Consider the following 15,205-nt stretch of genomic DNA (forward strand, 5'->3'; position numbering starts at 1 on the left):
TGTTGTTGAGAAGTTATTTAGCCCATTTTATTTTTCTTCCTGGGTTTTTGTCTGTTTTATTTATGTTCATTTCTGTAAAGAAGAAAGGAAAAATATAAAAAGGTTATTTCTCAGGATGTGAAATTAAAACATACCGGCATTTCCAAATGGAAATTTTATTGAGAAAGTAAAATATTTCATATTTTTAGAATATTACCCCTGATTTTTTGAGAGGGTCAGCTAAAACTATACACTGAGTTTAACTTATTTCTTAGACAAGTCTGATTAACTTCTGGCCTAGTAGATTTACTTCTCATAAAACTATTAATATAATTTTAAAGCTAAAAATAAGAAATGTAAGGATGCATTTATTTAATTATTAATGCATAACAACATTTTCATATTCATGCTTTCACATTTACCCCTTCAATAGTACTTACCAACCTAATTCAGAAATATTCTCAGTTTTATGCGTGCTACATGTATCATATGCACTAATTTCAATACACAAAAGATTGACATATTATTCTCAATCATAAATTAACTAAATATTCAAATATCTCATAAGCCTAATTTCAGATCACTTCTATGGTAATTCAGCATTCAAGCAGTTGCAGGCTCATAAAATATATTTTTTTCAGGAAAGGAATAGATAGAAATTTTTTTAAAAATCCCTAAACTGTAAAATAAATTCTTCTTCTTCTCTGTGTCTATCCTGTAGTTGGTACTGTCTGTGAAGCCTCATTGATTGTACAGTAGGTACTGATTTTACATCTTTAATGGTTTCTTTAATTCTTTTAACTATATCAAGAGTATTAGCCAGATTTAAATCTTTCTCTCTTAACATGTTTCCTCTTTCTCTCTCTAGACTTGAAGTTATTTGTCTTTTCAGCTATTTAAACATGAATCATTCTATGAGCCAGTGCATTAAATGTCCACATAAAGATAAATTCCTGCAAAGTGGTTTCCTCCTTATCATTTGGTTCTCAGGGGTTTTGATTTCCAAAGGCAATAACTGTTTCTGCCAAAATATTTGTCCCCAGTCCAAGTTATTTATCAAGTGAAGCAAATGTTTTATCCAAAGCTGTAAAATTAAGAAAAACATTTGATATGTCAGGTGAGTTATAAAATATCCCTCCTTAATCCAGCCTCCCACAAGTGCAGCAGAACTAAAAGTGACAAGAATCCCACAAAAAAGACCTTGATTGAGAGAAAAAATTAATTAAGACAATACCAGGGCTAGTATCACTCATTCCTGTATTTAATAAAGAAGTTCATAACAATTTAGTGGCACTTTTTTGTTTATACCTTTCTGTGATGCTACTGGTGCCGCATATGATCGGGCCAAAAAGACCCAAAAAGAGTAAGATTCAGAAAGCAGATAACCAAATACTGTCTGTACTAAGGAACTTTTTTTATATATGTAGATATATATAAAAATATAATTTTTCCTGTATAATTAAATCAAGATGAAAGTATGATAGCAGCTGTTATTAACATACGTATTTGCACTGTGAGTGGGCTGGACTGGATAAGTGACAAAGCATAACATATTAGCAACCCAAACATCTCACAAAATTATTGTCCTGTTCTTTATCTCCCAGAGATGTCCTAGAGCACATGGTGCTCTTTTGTTTAGATGCATGGAAGCTACAAGAATCGTTCTTCCTGAATTGTTGGAAGTGTGATTTTAAGTAAGAAAGGGAGGAAAAAGAGCTTTTCATAAAGGATACAGAGGATCCCTGAGGGAGCCCATAGCACAGTGAAAGCAAGTTTGAAATACCACTAATACATAAGTACAACAATTTCATTATTAATATAATGTGTCAGTAATATCTCCCCAGTTTATATTCAAAAGCTGATTTTGTCTTGTTTAAAGATTTCAGAATTAGCAAAATTTTTTTATCCCACTACTATCAATGTTTAGCTCAAATAGCAGAGAAAAATTAGTGGGAATGTTAATAGGATGGAAAACATAATATTGTGGTAAGCATATTAAATACATTTTAATATAATGCTTAATTTTTCACCAAGAGTTTAAAAAGATTTATTTAATGTAACCTGAATTTTTATCTTACCTGTAAAATATAGAGCAGGTGCAATATAATGGACCAAAATGTGGATTACTAGGCTCATCATAAAATGGTGGAGGTTTAAACACTGCACATCATAGGTTGAGCTTGACATATGAAATGTAGGCTCCTTTCGTAACTTGATGATTGTTTCTATTTTTAGTAAATAGGATTTAAGCACCTTCTTTGCTCCCTCATAATTTTCAACACCCGTGGAAGGTTTCCTGTTCTTTGTCATTCAGTAAAAGGTGCTTGCAACAGACTCTGACTGCTTCATTTATCACTGTAACACTTGGTATTGCATTTTGAATTGATTGTTTCAAAGATGAAGCCTACTCTGAGTTCAGTAGGTAATTTTATGCATTGTATGAAATGTCTTGCTTCACAGTAATAATAAAATCTTTTTCTAAGATATTTATCAAGGTCTAAGTAATAAAACAGTTTGGAATAAGCTTCAGCCTCTAAATTAAGATACATTCCGTTTTTCAACAGACTGAAAACCCAGTATAGTGTTCCTCTAAGGAGCACCTCAGTTGTTTGAACTGTAGTTGTTAATCTGCAACAGAAGTCAGGATTTCTAAATTGCAAAGGAGAAATGTGCACTACAGCACTGACTGATAATAAAATTCCTAATATGTTTCCTCTTCATAAAAATAAAGGATTTCTTATAACTTAATTGACTTTGTCGTCTTTTTAAGCTTCTCTGGAGGCTGCTTTTTAAACCTTGAAAGTTTGCCTGCAGGCTGCTGCAGAGAAGACTGTTCTTTGTATATTACATCCACAGAAAAATATGTATTTTTTGGAAATGTATAATGCAGCATTTTGTGCTGAGGTAAACATTTAGAAATATCATACCAATAATGGTCCAAAGTGCGAGTATTTTACTGCCAGGAAGGTTTTGGATATGGGAATTTGAATTCATTAACCTTGAAGAAATCTATTTTAAATTCTGTCATTAGTTTCACAAGCCAGTCATTATAATTTTCAATGCTATGAAGAGCCTTTTTAGTTGGGAATTAAAAGGGTTTTGTATGCTTGAGAAAAAGATGTATCCTTCTCGCCCACTGCCTTTCCTTGAGGTTGGTCTTGTAAAAACTTACATGTTTATGAAACACTGGGTGTTTGCATGGTCTAAAAGTTAGTTTGCCAGTTTGAACAGCAAATACTTATCAATGTATTTTAAAGAGGGATGTAGGACAAAATTGACTCTTTTTAATGTTAAACCTCTCTGTCTCGTTTTTAATTATATACAGTATTTAAAATATTAATACTACTTTTGTCTTCTAAAGCACTGTTATTTCTTTGGCTTTATGTTAGTGCTAGTAATATTTAATATGTAAGTCTCAAAGTTGTGCTGATTTTTTTTTTCTTGAATACACTTTCTTTCATTAGTAGCTCATTATCAAGCTATTGTAGAGACAGTCTTTCTGTATGCCTTATGATTTCTATGAAATTAAAGACATGATAAAAGTTCCAGTATCAAGGAACCCTAAATTTGCTTCTTAAGTCAGGAACAGGAAGAGTAGCAGGTCCTGAATATATCTTTCCATATACCGTCTTTTTCCTGATGCCAGGGTGGTTAGAATATGGATGAAGAACTAGATGAAGTTAATTCTGGGGTTCACCAGTACACAAACTTTAGCACCAGCTGTAAGTGTTAATGGATAAGAGTGAGTTCAAATGAAAAAGGAATTGCTCAGTTTAAGGTGTAGGAAAGTATTTTACTTCAGAATAAAGGTGATATTGTAGAACTGTAGTTTTCTTTTATTAATCTTTAATTCAATGCATCAGACTTAGTGTTCTGGGAGTAAAAAGAAATAGTAAAGTAGCTTTTTTATTGGCTGAATTAGCTGTTAAAGATAAAATACTTAAATACTTTTTGAGAAGACTGTAGTGTCCTACAGACACTTTTGTTCGGAAAAGGCTGAATAAAAATTAAACCACAAAATTTTTTTTTTTCTTTATGTTTTTGTCCAGATCATCAGTACCTGACATGATACGGTGTAGTACATCCCTTCTTGCAAAATAATATTCAAGTGCAGTAATTATAAATGAGTTCCAGTGAAAAATTTTTTACCAAAATTTTTAATACAAGAATGAGATTAACCCCAAAGAAGAAAAATTTTTCTTGCCCTTGTTAACTCTAATTTACCTGGGATTTCTGCAAAGAACCCCAGTACTCCATTCTCTGGCTATGAGTGAGCTCAGAACCTTCTGTGTTGGAGCGGCAAAGAGTAGGAAAAAAAATCATCCAGGAAAGAAAGAAAATCCAGATCAGCTTCTTTTTTTTTTCCTGAAAAACTGCATACCTGTACCAAGTTTAGTATGTCCTCCCAAAAGCCTTTTCTCTGTCAAGAAATGTATATTTTTCCTGCAAGCAGGGACATAAAAATTCTCAAGAATAAGATCTGAAGTAACATGAGAAAAACCTACCTAAACCTCCACCAATACTTAATATTCAAAAACAAACCTGAAAAAAACCAAACTTGGAAAATACAATAGTGAAAATAATACCAGTGATTTTGAAATGGGTTGCTTGAATCATAGAGTATTAGCAGAAAACCTCTGAATCTTTTGAATTCTTGCTACAAAAAACACATTCATTTTAATCTTATTCTGCCTCTAGATTAGGATTGCATCCACTCTCGTACCTTCTGTTTCAGAATTATATTGGGTTTTTTTTTTCTTCAAATCTTTCCTCAGCTGGTTTTCTCATTCTTTTTGTGTCCACAGTTTAATTTAGAGAAATTACTTATCTTTCTTTTTCTTGTTCTTTCTTTTCTTATATCTTGATAGTCTATCTGAAATCTCTGCTGTATACAGGTTATTGTAACAGTGTACCGTCTGATTGGTTTTGTTTACTGCAGTGCAAACTTCCTACAGCTTTGACCTTTTTCTGAAAATTCAGGTAGAACACATATGTTTCATATACTTGGGGTTTTTTGTTGTCTCTGTTTGGAAGCTATGACCAAGAAATTTTTCAATGATAGGTTTATTTCTTCTAGTAGTTTGCTTTGCATTTAATGTGGATTTAACAAAGAGATAGAGGAAAAGTATGGTAGAAACTTAGATGTAAATCACCTTTGAAATTCCCTCATCCTCCTTCAATACAAATGCAATCACATTCAGGAAGGAAAACTTAAGAATACACTGTCTCTCTACGGAATCCAAGCAGTAACTGTGACATTCTTAAACATGTGGAAAAAAAACCCCAGTGTCCTCTCATCTGGGTGTATTACTGGAATGGTCAACAGCCTTGATTTACACTGTGCTAAATTTCTTAAAAGAGAGAAAACGGCGGGCTTGTGAGAGAGCAGCTGGCCTTAACACTATGAGTTAAAACATTTTATTGACCCTTATTTTGTATTTCAGAAATAGGTGTAGTCTTCATATATATACTTCTAAGTTTCTGTGTATTTTTTCTGTTTTCTAACATAATACCATTTCCATTCATTAAAATTTCCAGTTGAGAGTTTTAGACTTTTTCTTCTTTTCAGCTGAATGTTGGGTGCTCACCTAATTTGTATTATTGTTTTCTTTCATTCCAAGGAGGAAAAAAACTAGTGACTTGCTAACTCTGTAAACTCACCAGTCCTTCTGAATGATTCCATATTTTGGCTTGCTCAGCTGAAAGGTAAATTACCCCAAAAGCCTAGACGGCCTACAGACTCAATCTTTACACCAAAACATTACTTGTTTAGCTTTATCTAGCTGTAAGGTTATAAGGCTTGAATATGCATATGTTTTATTTAACTGAGCAGAGAGGTAAACTGGAGGAAGAGCCGCCCACAGTCCCATAAGCTGACCAGTTTTTCTCTAGAGCTCAGATCTGAGGTGTTCTGTAGAATCTTTTTCCTGGATTATTTTTGTTTGTTTGTTTTTCCTGTGAGCAAAACAAGCAGAAAGGGACAAGGAGGGAATAGATGACACTTCTGTCCTTGAGAAAGAGTAGCAGGAGGAAGGCATAGATCTGCAGCTTCAGAACAGCTTAATTGCCCTGGTAAAAGGTAAAGGAAGAAGACTCCATCTAGGGTGGTTGCAGAGCCAGCCAAGCCTGAAATACAATTCAACAGCAAGAGAAAGCAGCAGGTGATAGTAGTTGGAGACTCCTTCCTGTGGGAAATGGAGGCCCCTATTTGCTAGTCCTTTTTGCTGTCTAAGGAGGCTTGTTGCTTGCCAGAGGCTCATATACCAGATGATGTGGAGAGGCTTGTCCAGCCCTTGGACTATTATCTGCTGCTGTTCATCCACATGGGCACCAGTGGTATTGTGAGGGGAGATACCAAGTATATCAAGAGCGGCTTCACAGCTCTGGGTGTGAGGGTAAAGGCCATGGGAGCCCACATAGTTTCTCCTCAATCCTGATGGTAAAAGGGAAAGGCTTGATTAGGGGCAGATGGGTACTGCAGGTCAATAACTGGTTGCACAGCTGATATCAGACAGAGATTTGGCTTTTATATCACATAACCCTTTTTGAGGATTGAGGACTGCTGGACAGGCCTAGTTTTTAGGGTACAAAAGTGGAAGGAAAGTAGGAGTGGAGGAAAAAAGAAAGAAATGAGTGCCCCCATTCATATACTTTGCCATTTTAAAATGAAAATGTATTGATAATTACCAAAACAGCAACTGTTTTCGTGTTTTATCAGACAATGTCTTTCCCACAACAGTTATACTTTTTGTTTGTATACCACTGAGTTTATATTTTTTCCTTTTTCCTCTGCTCCCTTTTCCCCATATCTGACATGGAGACCTAGTCTTCCAATAAATACCTCAACATAAAGAGTCTATTAAAGATTCATGGGTAGTATCACAATTTACCCTTGACGAACAGTGAGTAAGTCAAATGTATTGGTAATTAGTGAAGATTTTTCTTCTTGGGTATGGTAATCATAACTGCCTAAGGCTGGATGGTGTGTTGATAATGACAGGAATGTGCTTTATGCAAGAAGGGTAGAAAAGCAGTACAGAGATGAGAAAGAATGCAGATTTAGAGAACTGTAATGACATGAAGGAAGGTGCATATTTTCATCATCTGACAAGAGGACATATTCTTTTTAACCTCATCTAACTCACTTTCTTTGCTAATTTTCTGAGGGAGTGTTCTTGAGGGGAAAGGGGTTGCACTCTGCTCTAGTCTGCATGGTTCAATTTGTAAGTTTTAGCCAGGATATAATGGTATTGCTCATTTTATACATATTTAACATGGTCAGTGCACAAGCCATTTAAAATGCAATATATCTCTCCTCTTATTTGTACATATGCCACCCCTCAAAGAAAAAACATCTCCACCAGACCTCTCAACAATGAAACCCCTTGCGGACTTTCAATTGCAGAGGCGCTGGCAGTGGTGTTTTAACAGAATATTGATACTTAGAAGTGACTGAGGACAAGAAAGCAGTGGGTGTGAGGTGTTATCACAGAATTGATCTGCTGTAAACCTAGGATCTACATAAAGTATAATACATACTCATAAAATGAGACTAATTCATTTAACAAGTAAAGATGAATGATCATGTAAAAATTGACTAAGCCACCAGAATCAAAGGGTAGTGATCAATGGATTGACATCATCAGTGACCTGTAACAAATGGAATACCTCAAGGGTCAATGCTGGGACCAACAGTGTTCAATATCTTAATTAACGATCTGGATGATAGCATAGAATTCACCCTCAGCAAAATGTGTGGATATTATTATGTAAGGGGAGTGGCTGATATACCAAATATCAGAGCTACAGTTCAGAGGGACCTGAAGAAAGCTGAGGTCTGAGACAACAGAAATCTATTTAATTTCAGCTAGTAGAATGTCAAAATTCTGTACTTTGGGCAAAATAAATACTATGTGTCAGTACAAGTTAGAATACCAATTGGCTAAATAACCATGTAGGTATGATTACCATAACCATCTTGGTATGATTCCGCCTTATCATCTCCCTGTCTCCAGTACCTTGAAGTTTAGAGATTATGTCAACCAACAGCATAATCTTTGTGTAATCCTCCTAGGAGAAGTTGTAGGGAACCTCCAGGAGCAGAACTAGCTCTGGACAAAATAATCAACAATATCCTGAAGCTTTTGTTCCCTTTTTGGTTCTACAGAATTGAAAATACATATGATATCACAACTGATGGCTCATATTCATTGCAACCACTTGTTAGAGGAGACACTTGGCCTAAGCTGAGCTTGGGGGAATTTCACAGAATTCTTATTAAAATACAGACTCCTGCAGTAAATCTGTAGCACCAGCAGCCTGATTCAAAGACCACTGAAAGCAGTGTACAAGGAGCTGGAGTGAATTATGTTCCATCTTAGTGTCAGTTCATTATTTATACACATAGAATGGTGAGTAAATCTGTAGCAGTAGCAAGAAGTTGTATATATTTAAATTCATTTGCACAAGGAGAAACGTGCTCAGAAATTTACTGAGGAACTATGATACGAAATCAAAATAATCAAATTACATCTATATGGCATCTCAAAAGTAGAATAGTAAACATAGGATTTTTAGTGGAAATATTTACTGTGGGTTCCTGAACTGAAAGAGTCTTAGCCTTTTAGTTGAGTGATAGTGGATATTCTTCTGAAGAGATGAAGAGGGCTTATGATTGATGTGCACAGGTCTGTATCAATGGATTGGGTAAGGAAAGCAAGCAAATTGTTTTCTAGCATAACTAAACAGTCATATATCTAGTAATATGTAAGCTGTAATTCATGATTTCTCAAAAGAACTTGGAAGGCACAGGGAAAAGTTAACTGAAAAGAAAGCTCCCAGTCTGACACCGACCAAAGGGGTTAATGTATTGTATAAACGGGGAATACTGGACATCAGCACAGTGATTACATAATCTGCATATTTGCTAGCATTAAATGTTATGGATTTTCTGTAGCTAACATACAGGAATGATGTGAGAAATTAAGAGACGGTTGTAGAAAGACGCACAGAACTGAAGATTGACTCCTGAAGTGCTAACAAAATCATTGTAATCATTATGCAAAATGAATTGGTGGAAGAAAACCATGACTGGTATAGGCTGTATTTGTTTTAACAAATACTTTGGTTCAAAAGGGTGTAGATAAAAGTTGATGCTGGGGCTCATTTTATTTCCCTCATATGTTGTTTGGAAGATTTCATTTCAGATTAGCCTTGATTTGGTCTCCTGGGTGTAGAGTCCCCACTATGCAAACTTTCTGAAGAAGAACTATCATCTCAGAAACTTTTACTTTCTTGAGTGTGGGCTCTTTGGGGAACTTCCCTGGATGCATCACACAATTTTTTCTCTTCTGTCATAAAGATGATGACAGCAGATCAAAAAATGTGTCAGGTTCCTCCACCACCATTGCCTATATAAAGATTAATGTATAGAAACTTTAATTCTGGTCCTGTGAAATTTTCAAGTGGAGACATGTGCCTGCTTCCTCCTCCATCTTCCACTGAGTTTGGCAGTGTTCAGCATGAGACACCCGAGACAGGGTATGGGAGATGTAATCCTGAACCCCCAGTCAATATATTTACATGGAACGGAACAGGCAGAGCATTGACTCCAAGGTCTCAGGACACCCTCTTTCCTGGAACAGAGCAGATGGATGATATAAATAAGGTCACTCAGGACTTTGCTTTCCATGGGTTTCTATGTTGTGGGCCTAGGAGGGTAGAGCGCTTTGAGGGAATCTACAATCCTATAGGTGTTGAAGCCAACATATATGTGAATACATAAATTGCAAGGGCTATGACTCAACTGTTTTGCAAACCCTTGTGTATGACTGAGGTATATATATGAAAACACGACATTTTTCAAAGGAAGGACTGATACCTTCCTTGAACTAAGACTCAAAGGAGAAACTGCTGTTTTCTTCCTGGGCTAGGACAACATCTGTGACATTCTGGTGACATCCTGCATTGTTGTAGATACCGCATACCCCCGTGCCACTGGGTCATAAGCCTGTCATCTGACAAGGAAGAATGGTAGACGAAAAGGGATGACATGGCATAAAATTATTAAAAACAAGAACAGAGGCAGAAAACTGGGAGAAAGATGTGGGTTTTACATGGCCAAAATCAACATCATCTTGTTAACCAACATGATCCCCTAGAGTCTAACAATAAAAAATCTGGCCAATATGGCCTAGCTAAAGGGACAAACACAACATTTGCACTGGTGGTAAGAATGAAAGAATCCCCAGCAATTGCAACATTTTCCAGATCCAGCAGCCTCCTGTGTCATCCCAGGAGATCCGGATATCTAAAGCACTTGGGTAAAGTGGCTCTGTAGTCTGTGACTGAATATTAGTTGACCTCCACTTCTTCCTGTAGCTGGCCCAGTATTGCTACACAGAAGTATGGTTTGGCAGCTCTGGCAGGAACTGCCACAATTGGCACCTATCCAGCACATCCTCCTCCTGGGTTTCTGTCTAACCTCTAGGTGGACCCAAAACTATGGAACCTGGTGAATATCCTGGATGACACTTGTGATGACAGGCTGTCATGGTTTAGCCCCAGTCAGCAAGCAAGCACCACGCAGCCGCTCGCTCACTCACCCCCTGGTGGGACGGGGGAGAGAATTGGAAGAGTAAAAGTGAGGCAACTCATGGTTTGAGATAAAGACAGTTTAATAGGGAAAGCAAAAGCTGCGCACGGAAGCAAAGCAAAACAAGGAATTCGCTCACTACTTCCCATGGGCAGGCAGGTGTTCAGCCGTCTCCAGGAAAGCAGGGCTCCATCACGTGTAACGGTTACTTGGGAAGACAAACACCATCCCTCCAAATGTCCCCCCTTCCTTCTTCTTCCCCAGCTTTATATACTGAGCATGACATCATATGGTATGGAATATCCCTTTTGTGAGTTTGTGTCAGCTGTCCTGGCTGTGCCCCCTCCCAGCTTCTTGTGCACCCGGCAGAGCACGGGGAACTGAAAAAGTCCTTGACCAGTGTAAGCGCTACTTAGCAACAACTAAAACATCTCCACATTATCACCACTGTTTCCAGCAAAAATCCAAAACAGCCCCATACTAGCTACTACGAAGAAATTTAACTCTATCCCAGCTGAAGCCAGGACACAGGCTTAATGGTCTCCCTCCTCTTTGTCTTCTCCTCTTTCCAAATCACCACCTAGGCACTGGGGCATTGCAACATCTGATTCAGGATGGCTTTTCTGGTGGAAACTGCCTCCTTTTCCTGGTAACATGGGGACAAACCAACAGGGATGACATGGATGCTGCAAAACCTCTTCATCAGAGAAAAGCAGAACAGCAAGCTTGTCAGTCCTTAAGTATCTGTGAAGATACAATACATTAGCTTTCTGCCTAATGTCATCCTTCCCACAGATTATAACTTCTGAAAAACACTGTTCCTGAAGGTCATAGACCTATTTTTGACCTGATCAACTCCTGTGAGGAATGGCTGAAAATAAGCTTTGAATAGAATAGGTAGATGTGGAAACATTAGTGGTACCTGAAATAGTTGAGGGCTGGCAGCTGACAGCAAATATGAAGGTATTTGGTCTCTATATATCAAGAAAAGTACTTTGTGGTGTCAGAGAAGTTTTTGAAGATTCAAGCACTCTTGCATGATACATGTCATGTACCTTCACATTCATTGAATGGAGGTATGTATTGGTTTTATTCCTCTGGAATGATTCCACTGTGTCTGTGTTCTGAAGCTGCTTTGAGAACTAACTCAACACATAATAAGTGAGGACAACTAAGGGATTTTCTTCGAAACCTCATCACTGCTCCCATCCAGATTGCAAGTGCAGGCAGAGCCTTAGAGAACTAATTTAATTCTGGAACTCTTAACACTTGTCTTCTAGTTCCCAAGTCTCTAGACTGCCCTTGTCTTTCTTTCCTTACCTTTTCTATCTACTGCTGTGAAGGCTATAAATGATGTTTGAGTTTGAGGTTTTGGTTGCTTGCTTGTTTATTTTAAAGGCCATTAGACTTCATGCAGTCAGATTCTAAGACCTTTGGGAAATATATAAAAACTGTGATATCAGGCTATACTTGTAGTGAATAAATAGGTACTGTAGTTCTCTTGGAGAAACATCATATCTTTTGAACTACCCCATACTTCTTGTGCTCTGCTGATTGATGTCTTTATTGATTTACAGTAAATATAATTAATCAACTTTTAGGTATTTGGTTAAAAATTAAAATGGTTTCTGAAGACAAAACAAACAAGCAATAACTCAAAAAAAACCCCTCAACCTACAGAAAAAGAAAGAAAAACCCTAAAGAAACCCACTTTGTTAGCTTTAACTATTTCAAGGGGCTGTTAAACTGTTTGTTTTAATGTTGTGGGTAAATAAGCTTTTCCTGTAGTGCAGGTACTGCCAGCACATGTACCTGTACTAAATGAAGATGGGTTAAAAGGGAAAAATCAGAAATAGTCAGAATGTAAATTAAGTCTGCCTCTGGGCATGCTTAGATATGCAAATTAAACAATAAAATATTACAAGGGCTTTTGTTAAGTGTTTTAGAAAATAAAAGCTTGTGGACTATTCTGTAGCGGTCAATTCTGAATGATACATTTGAGCACAGAAATTTAGTACATCTCCAAAGCTCAAGAACCTTTTCTTTTTCTCATATTTCCTTTCAAAGAACACTTTTCAATTTCAAACCATTGAAAGATGACATACAAATATGTAAAAATATGTCTAAATATTGCACATATATTGAAAGAGCAAACACATTTCAAAGGGCATAGTTTAACAGTATATTGTTCCTTCATTTATTTTGCATTTTAGAATAATATAGTTCTTTAATTTTTTTTTCTCATTTCTCCTTCTTCCTTACAGATTGCTATGTACTTACTGCACACAATTAAATTAATCACACTTTAAGAGGAAGGAGTAAATATGAAAATAAAACAAGACAGTGCTGTATATTGAACAAATTTGAAGAATCACCTCTATTCAAAAAAATTTTAAAAGCTTTAGAGCTTTACAGTGACAGACCTCATAGGCCACACAGCCTGTGTGAAATGGGATTCGGTGTGATTACTTCTGGGCAATAATTCAGAGCAAATAACATCAAGAAAGGCTTGCATAAATCCTGACAGAAAAAGTGGATTAAATCAAACTAATAGGTTGCAAAATATATGAAATACGCTCTGTACTGTGCCTTGGAGACACATGGCCAAATCCATATTCAGAAAGTAAAAACAAACCGGAGTGATTTGAAGAATAAATTACTTGTCATTGTGATCTTTAAAAATGCCAGAATTTAATGCAAAAATATAATCTTAACATTTATTGCAGCAAAAATAAATGTCAACATATTAGACTTAACTGGCTAAGCCTTGTGGTAGCATTTCTACAAAGTGAAAGGAACATGACAAGTTGTATTTCACATTTATTAGCATGAGATTTGGTCTTCTTTATCATAAGCAGTAGATTTAAACACTTTATTTTAATTTACTTCACAGTCTTGAGAAAAACATTGACTCAGATAAGAAGTGGAATACCATATACACTTTTCTCTGAAGCAATCAATCAATTTTAGAAGCTAAATATGTAATATGACAACACTAGAGCTTTGCAGTAGAATATAAAATGTAACATAAAATGTTTGTGACATATCGCAGACACTACTTAGAAACATATCTGTTATATCTAGAACATTGTAAAAGTTATGGTTTACTATTTCTTATAACAGATATATCTTCATAAACATGTAAATACACATTACGATACAGAACGACTGTGTCTGAGAGCATCTTTTGACTGCAGATAGGTACATATACAGAGACATTCATTGTTCTAATTCCTTCTTAAACTTTGATATTGTGTAACAGTTGTGTGCACTTCCTTGCCTTCCATTACTTATAACATTATTTATGTTTTGTAAAGTATGTTCTTACACATTATCTATGACTAATGTAATTACACATATGAAACTTAGGCATCATAGAGGCTATCAGTTTTCTAAGCTTTGTTTTCATAGGAAACAATTCCTTTCTAAGTTCATTGGAAAACAGTAAAGATCTTTTAAGTTATAATTTGTTCCTTCACAAGGTTAAAATATATAGATCATTTTATTTCAGACAGCAAGTAGTTATTACATAACTCTTAACTAGAATAATAAAGTAACATAGATATTAAAACATCAATATCATAACTGTTTAAATATCTATATGAAATTAAATAGTATAAAGGGTTAAAACTGAATTTTAAAAAATACATTAAATTAATACATTTAAATTTGCAAAATTAAGCACTTAGAAATTAGAAGATGACAGATTTGTACTTCTTCATACAATATTACTGCAATCTCTCAGTGTTTTCTACCTGACAATGACAGAGGTAGTTATCCCTTTAAGACAAAAAGTACACAAAGAATGGAGTATGTGGTCATGTGATTGAAGAACTAAAGCATACAGGTTGTCAGAAGACAGTATAGTTATGTATATATGAATTACTACTTAGTACAAACTGTTCATTTTACAGCCTTAAAGGTTATTTATGCAGTGATATATAACAATATAGGTAGATAACATCTCCTAGTTTTGCTTTATGTTTTCTTTTAATGTTAAATTTTCTAATTGTTTTTGAAAAGACAATGGCAGAGGCAAATACCACATCTGACAATCTCCCCTTGATTCAGGGAAGATTATGTAAAAGAACCTACTGCAGTTTTCCATCTTTCTCGCTCCAGGAGCAGCAGCAAAACAATCCTGCATATGCCAGAGCTGCCAAGAATCGCTGCTATGTCTGGTGTTGCTGCTGGCGGTGGGCTTGTTGGAGCTCCATGTGAAACCTAGCCCAAGAATTGGGAAGCCTAACTGATTTACCAGAGTAGATGAAAGAGGAAAGATGAAAGAGAATGCTGGAAATATTGTGAAGTGATCTGTAACAACGTAGATGAGCCATTTGGGGGAAGTGGGGGTAGGGGTGTCCAGAATGATAACTAGTCCTCTTTACTAAAGCTAATAGGCACAGGTAATAGAAATCAAGCTAGGGCCATTTTTCCAGCAAGTAAGTTAAAGAGTTTGTACTTCAGAAGAGACTAAGATCACATGAGAAGATCAGAAAGAATCCAAGACTGATTTGAAAGATTTTTTTTCTGTTATTAATATCAACCATAAACACTTGTCCTTATCTTTTCATTTAAATAAACTAAACATTTTTAATTTTCACCTAGTTTTCTGGCATTTATCGGCTTGGT

This window comes from Phalacrocorax aristotelis, chromosome 4 (assembly GCF_949628215.1).
Source record: "Phalacrocorax aristotelis chromosome 4, bGulAri2.1, whole genome shotgun sequence".
Lineage (NCBI taxonomy): Eukaryota > Metazoa > Chordata > Aves > Suliformes > Phalacrocoracidae > Phalacrocorax > Phalacrocorax aristotelis.